Below are 7272 nucleotides of genomic sequence, written 5' to 3'. Positions count from 1 at the left end.
CGCGTTTTAGCAGTTTATTCATATGCGCATGTCTGACTGCAAACAGGTACAGGTCACACAGGGAAGGAAACAAGCTAATAATGGCTACCAAGCGGCAGCACTTCTAGTGCAAGGACGAGATCATTTTAATGCTAAACCTCATGAAAGAAATGAACATTCTGAAATACCTTGATGGGCAGGAAACATCAAAATGCAGAAATGTTTCGGAATGTTTCAGATAAGCTAGCAGAGGCAAGATTTCAAGGAAGCGTTGAACAAATACGCTGCCGATGGAAAGCCTTAAAGTCATCCTATTATAAATGTAAAAAACATATCACCAGTTGGGTCAGACCCACAAAAATGTCATTTCTACGATGAACTGGACCAGCTACTTGGTCACAAGGCCACTGTCATCCGTCGAATGATAAAGCCATTGATATTGCTTTTGAAGACCCTCCTGACCCCCCAGCTGATGTTGATGAGACATCAACACCATCTCCCTCGGGTAAGTTAACTTGTTGGCTAACTAACATATTTCATTCATCAGTTGTACACCATTTACATTTTAACACGTCATATAATGTATAATTCAAGAACATTAGCTTGCTTTTTGAATTAATTGTGTCCTATTATTAGTCAAACATTTGTTGTTTTGTGGAAATTGAAATTTTTGCAGAGGCTTCTGACTACTCTGAGGACGGAGAGGGGGACTTCAGCCACATCCAGAGATGATGTTTCACAGACTGAGTTTCAAGCAATTTCCAGGTTAGTTTTTAACCCTATAAAACCTAGTGTGTCATTTTTTATTTTAAAGCTTTTACATAATTTAAATGATCAGCGTTAAAGGGTGAAGTTAAGAATTGAATTTTATTGTCTTTGAAATATCTCTGTCTACTTGAAAGACTCATTCGATGGAGTAAGATCCTTGCTCTCCGTGTAACCCTTCATTATTCCACTCAAGAAGAGGGTATGCCGGGTCACCGAGAAGGAAGTGTCCAACTGGTGTGCACTCACTGACCTTCACATTCTTGAGTTTAAACAGGTAAATAAGGGAGGGAAAAAATTGTTAGTATGATGTGTTACACCACATAATATCAATTGTGTTCGTGATTCTTGTAAATTGGATACCTTTGGAAACAAGTTCAGCTCTGGTGTTAAGATTTGATTGCTTGAGGACATTGGCATTGTGCACGCTCCCTGGCACTTTGCAACTGACTGACCAAAAGCTGCAAATAAAGTCGGCAAGAACAAAAGTATCTTACATTTTTGTGACATCTTAAAATGCAAAATTCACATAATGGACACGTGTCATTATATATACATATATCGGTAACACTTTACAATTTGGTTCATTAGTTAAACATTAATGAACTAATCATGAGCAATACATTTGTTACTGTATTTATTAATCTTTGTTAATGTTAGTTAAAGAAAATACAGTTCATTGTTTGTTCATTGTACAGTTGTTCATTGTTTGTTATTTCACAGGGCATTAACTAATGTTAACAAGATAATAATGTATTACTAAATGTTGAAATTAGCATTAACAAAGATTAATAAATGCTGTGTATGTGCAGTTCATTATTAGTTCATGTTAACTAATGTTGTTAACTAATGTTAACTAATGAACCTTATTGTAAAGTGTTACCCATATATACAAACATGCATACATACATACATATATACACACACACACACACAGACACACAGACACACAGACAGTGCACAGCATAAATAAGTACACCTCCTCTCAAACTTCTGAAAGTCAGCAATTACATGCTAGGGTATGAAGACATGTTAGGGTTCTTTAGAGAGATAATGTTCCAGCAAGTCTGCTTAATCAATTACCAAAGAAGGATGTAAAAATTATTCAGGAAAATAAGATTTTCTTATCAAGATGATAAAACGTTGTGTAGCAAAAATGAGTACACCCTCCTAAAAGTTACTAAATAAAAGGAAATAAAATGTTTCTGGTGTAAGTTTAAGGTTTAAGGCAATGTTTGATCAACAGGTAAGCATGTTGAACCAAAACATTTAAAGAGAAGTCATTTATTGACAATTAAAAGTGTTATATAGCCCACTGAATCATTCTCAGACTTAATGCTGACAACAATGGAACCACTTTGGGAGAGAACTGTCAGGAGACTTATTTCTTAGCACAAAAGAGGACAGTGGTACAAGAGGATTACCAAATCAATTGTTTTAAGTGTGAAAATATAGCAAATGTAACACAGAAATTCAAAAACAATGGACTTGTGACAAGGCCCCTGAAATAATCAGGCCTTCATTTTAAGCTTTCATTTAGTTGATGAGGGATCTTTTTGCTAGACAAAGAGCAGGAGAAATACCAAGTGAGTGTCTCAGAGCCAGCAAAAGAGCGGCTGTTTATCTCACGGAGTAAGATGCAGCCTGCAGAAATGACATGCATGGTTGTTGTTCTCACTGGAACTACCTACTGTAGCCAAAGTACAATAAAGTCAGTTAGCCATTTCCAAAGCCCGTATTTACAAAATATAGATTCTGGGAATCAATACTCTGGTCTCATGAGACCAAATCAATCATTTTGGATCTAACGGCATCCAAAATGTTCTGGTGTTGCTAGAGGAGGAGTACAGTGAGAAGTGCCTGGTTCCCACAGTAAAGTTCAGTGGTAGTAAAGCTCTTATATAGGGATGTATGGAGTGCTGAAGGTGTGAGGGAGTTGTGCTTTATCAATGCTGTCATGGAATTCCTACAACACTGTGTAATTTAATGCACAAACTTGAAACAGAAGATGGTTACCCTTTCATCATTCCTTGCATTGTTGGGCATTTTTTCAACATGACAGTTAGGATATGCATTCTCCCAAGTTGAAAAACTTTCTGTGGACATGTACTGCACTCAATCTTAACACTCTTGAGCGCCTGTGGGAGATTCTGTAGAGACGAGTTGAGCAACACTCCACATTAAGAATCAGGGCATTTAAGGAGCACATCATCCAGGAGTTAAACAGGACAGATGTGACAATTTGTCATGAACTTGTAAACTCCGTGCCAAGAAGGGTCAGAGCAGTATATTCAAAATTATGGAGGGCATACTAAGTACTAGAATATTATACATTTGTTGAATTAAATCTAGGGTGTACTCATTTTTGAAATCCTTTATTTAAACAAAATTGGCTAATTTACTTATTTTATGGCTATTTATGACAAATATTTCTCAGTTTTTATGTACATGTTTAATACATTTTAGTTTTGCCATCTTTCTATGAATTGTATTAGTGATCATAAAGAAAATACATCTTTTGTATTTGTTCAGAGGGGGACAGCTCAGTTCTTAGGAATAAGTTTGATGAACTTTTTTGATCCACTTAAAATGTTGACTACTGTGTGTGTGTGTGTGTGTGTGTGTGTGTGTATACAGGTGCTGGTCATATAATTAGAATATCGTGAAAAAGTTATTATTGTAAATTATTTTTAAAAATGAAACTTTCATTTATACTAGATTCCCTACATGTAAAGTAAAACATTTCAAACGTTTTTTTTTTTTGTTTTTTTTTAATTTGTTGATTAGAGCGTACAGCTAATGAAAGTCCAAAATCCAGTATCTCAAAATATTAGAATATTTACATTTAAGTTTTAAATGACCATCCCTACAGTATAAATTCTGGGTATCTCCTGTTCTTTGAAACCACACTAATGGGGAAGACTGCTGACTTGGCAATGGTCCAGGAGGCAATCGTTGACACCCTCCACAAAGAGAGTAAGTGACAGAAGGTCATTACTGAATGGGGTGGCTGTTTACAGAGTGAAATATCAAAGCATATTAAATGCAAAGTTGACTAGAAGGAAGAAATTGGGTAGGCAAAGGTGCACAAGCAACAGGGATGACCACAAGCTTGAGAATACTGTCAAGTAAAGCCGATTCAAACACTTGGGAGAGCTTCACAATGAGTCAAATGAAGCCGGAGTCAGCGCATCAAGAGTCACCACACTCAGACATCTTCAGGAAAAGGACTACCAAGCCACTTCTGAAACAGAAACAACGTCAGAAGCATCTTACCTGGGCTAAGGAGAAAAAGAACTGGACAGTGAACAGTGGTCGCAAGTCCTCTTTTCAGATAAAAGTAAATTTTGCATTTCATGTTGAAATCATGGTCCCAGAGTCTGAAGGAAGACTGGAGAGGCACAGAATCCAAGTTGCTTGAAGTCTAGTGTGAAGTTTCTGAAGTCAGTAATAATTTGGGGGGCCGTGACGTCTGCTGGTGTAGGTCCATTGTGTTTTATCAAGGGCAAAGTCAATGCAGCCATCTTCCAGGAGATTTTGGAGCACTTTATGCTTCCATCTGCTGACAAGCTTTATGGAGATGCTGATTTCCTTTTCCAGCAGGACTTTAGCACCTGCCCACAGTGCAAAAACCACTTCCAAGTGGTTTGCTGACCATGATATTACTGTGCTTTATTGGCCAGCCAACATGCCTGACCCCTGAATCTATGGGATATTTTCAAGAGAAAGATGAGAAACAGTCGATCCAACAATATACAGATGATCTGAAGGCTCAATAGTGCCTCAGCAGTGCCACAGGCTGATCACTTCCATGCCACACTTCACTGATGCTATAATTTGTGCTAGGAGCAAGTCATTTGCTGTATTATGTGCTGCCGACCAAGTATTGAGTGTACAAATGAACATACTTTAAAGAACTTGAACTTTTCTGTTTTGAAAATCCATTTTTTGATTGATCTTAGGAAATATTCTAATATTTTGAGATACTGGATTTTGGACTTTCATGAGCTGTACGCTCTAATCATCAAAATTTAAAAAAAAAAAACTTTTGAAATGTTTTACTTTACATGTAGGGAATCTAGAATATATGAAAGTTTCATTTTTAAAAATAATTTACAATAAAAAAATGAACTTTTTCACGATATTCTAATTATATGACCAGCACCTGTTTGTGTATATATATGTATATGTGGGTGTGTGTGTCTCATTTTATACATAATAACATTAGTTATTTAACTGCACCTACCAACAGTTGTCATTCATGACTCCTTGGAGAACATATGATGTCCAACAAAATCACGGTAGCCATCACTGGGTGCCAGGACAGGGATGTGTCTCCCGTCGATGCATCCTATGACTTGAGGGATGTGATATTTTTCCTCAAATCTTTGTGCTATCACCTGTGCCTCTTGCAAATTTGGTGGTTTGATAAATTGTCTGATCTTATCGATGACCATTAACTTGCAGAACATGTACACAATTTTTTTTTGATTGGCCACCAGCCTATATTCTCCACAGCTGGCAAGTCTGTAGAGTGCTATGGCAACATGCATTTGCAATGGGACAGGGGCACGCGCCTGCAGATTGTCGGGACTCATCTTATCTTTAATGATGTCGCACAGTTTTTCAAAAGCTTGTCGGGACATTCCAGTCATTATCTGTGAACTCAGTCAAGACTACCCGCTCCCACCAGTCCTTGCTGCGAATGCACATCCAGCTTGAGCGGGCACTTCGGACAGAGGCGGCGGTAATAATTTGTATATTCCAACGCTTTCTTGTCCTAATACAGCACAAAAGCGTATCGTTGACTCACGCAGTAGATGAAGAAACATCAAAATAAAATCTTGCTGCATCCGCAGGTACTGCAGACAAGAGAAGATATATAATAGTATAACTTCTGACAGATTTCCTGCCAGCATTCTCAAGCAGTTGTTTATGAGGTGACGTCACTGCTGCCGAGAAACGTACTCGGTTACTTATGTAACCTTGGTTCCCTTAAGGCTGGTTCACACTGTGATTTTGGCCACGATTTGGTCGTCTGACACAAATTTTGCAAATCTTAAAAGATTTCTATAATCCTAGCCTAAAATCTGTAGTCTTTGATTGCTAGTTTGACATGTTCACAGACAGCCGGTTAATGACCGTTGCGATCAAATTTTACCTCTTTCTGGCAGTGTCAGAAGATTTGGCGCACAATCCTCCAGTGTGACTTCTCCTACGACAAACGTCAAATTGTCTTCGTTTTTCAAGGCCAGCCGTGATCAAAATTAAAGCTAGAGATGTCTTTGTTCGCCATCATTTCAGTCCAGCATGTAATGAAGCTCACTGTCACCGAATGTGAGTGGGTTGATAATGTAAAACTCCGGACAAGTTTTCATGCGCGCGTCCGTTTTTAACGCGTCTTGACTGTCGTACAGTCTGACATAAACGACAGCTGAGATCCCACAGTGTGATATGAGGATCATGTTCGTGCAGTCTGACAAGCAACAATCCTAAAGGACTGTTATAAATCGCACTATGTGCACCCGGCTGTTAGATACGGAATGAGTACTGCGTCTACTAGCCATTAGGCTAAGACACATATGGGGGAAAACTCCTTTTCTCCGATTTCTGAAGACTTTTTCAATCACTCAGTGAAACTGCACGACCATTTGTTAGTGGAGTTAAAGTAAACAAACCAATGGCTGCGCGAGCCTATGGTGAGCGAGTCTGCAAAGGCCCGCCAAAAGAGGCGGGGTAACTGGCTATACAAGCGAGCGTCTCACTTAGGCAGACTTATTTTATTGGACTGAAGCGACGACATGAGTTGTCCCACGAACAGCATGGCAAAGTACGCAGTACTCGTTACATATCTGGGAACTGAGGTTACGTAAGTAACCGAGTATGTTCCATTTTGATACTACACTCGTACTGTGTCTACTAGCCATTAGGAGTAGGTAACCTCGTTTTATAATCCCCACAATCCACTTTGACACGCCAGGGATGGCCTGCCAGTCCTCGCGGCAAGTGGTTGAATTGGTTCGGGCGGTGGGTCGCTGTGAAGGGACCCGGGGCTTGCAGTGTCCTATTTCTTTGAGATCTTCTCTCCAGATGAGTTTTATTGCTTTATTGCAGGGTGGTAGGTCTTTCTTTAATTTCTCCTAACAAATCATAAGTAATAAGGGCCTGTTGAGTAACTATCCATCCAACTATCCAAGTTGATTTACTTGTTGATTGTATTGAGGATTGGTACATTTTATTTCAGCAGGCATGAAACAAATCAAACTGTACAAATTGTCCCTTGAGCTGCTGCTTTGATCTTATTTACACAATATATTGGATTTTTGCTCTGTTAAAATGGGAGTTACAACACAAAAATATTTATTCAAGGAACTCACAACGTAACACATCGATGTGGGTGGTGTATTAAATAACAAAATGAAACTACAACTATACAGAAAAACAGAACATATATCCAAGCAATTCAATTGAATACATGAACAAAGAGGTGGCGGGTGAAGAACCTAATTGGCAGAACCTGGAGGAAGA

Source organism: Megalobrama amblycephala, linkage group LG21 (genome assembly GCF_018812025.1).
Source record: "Megalobrama amblycephala isolate DHTTF-2021 linkage group LG21, ASM1881202v1, whole genome shotgun sequence".
NCBI classification, from domain to species: Eukaryota; Metazoa; Chordata; class Actinopteri; order Cypriniformes; family Xenocyprididae; genus Megalobrama; species Megalobrama amblycephala.
Note: the sequence above shows the minus strand (reverse complement) of the source record.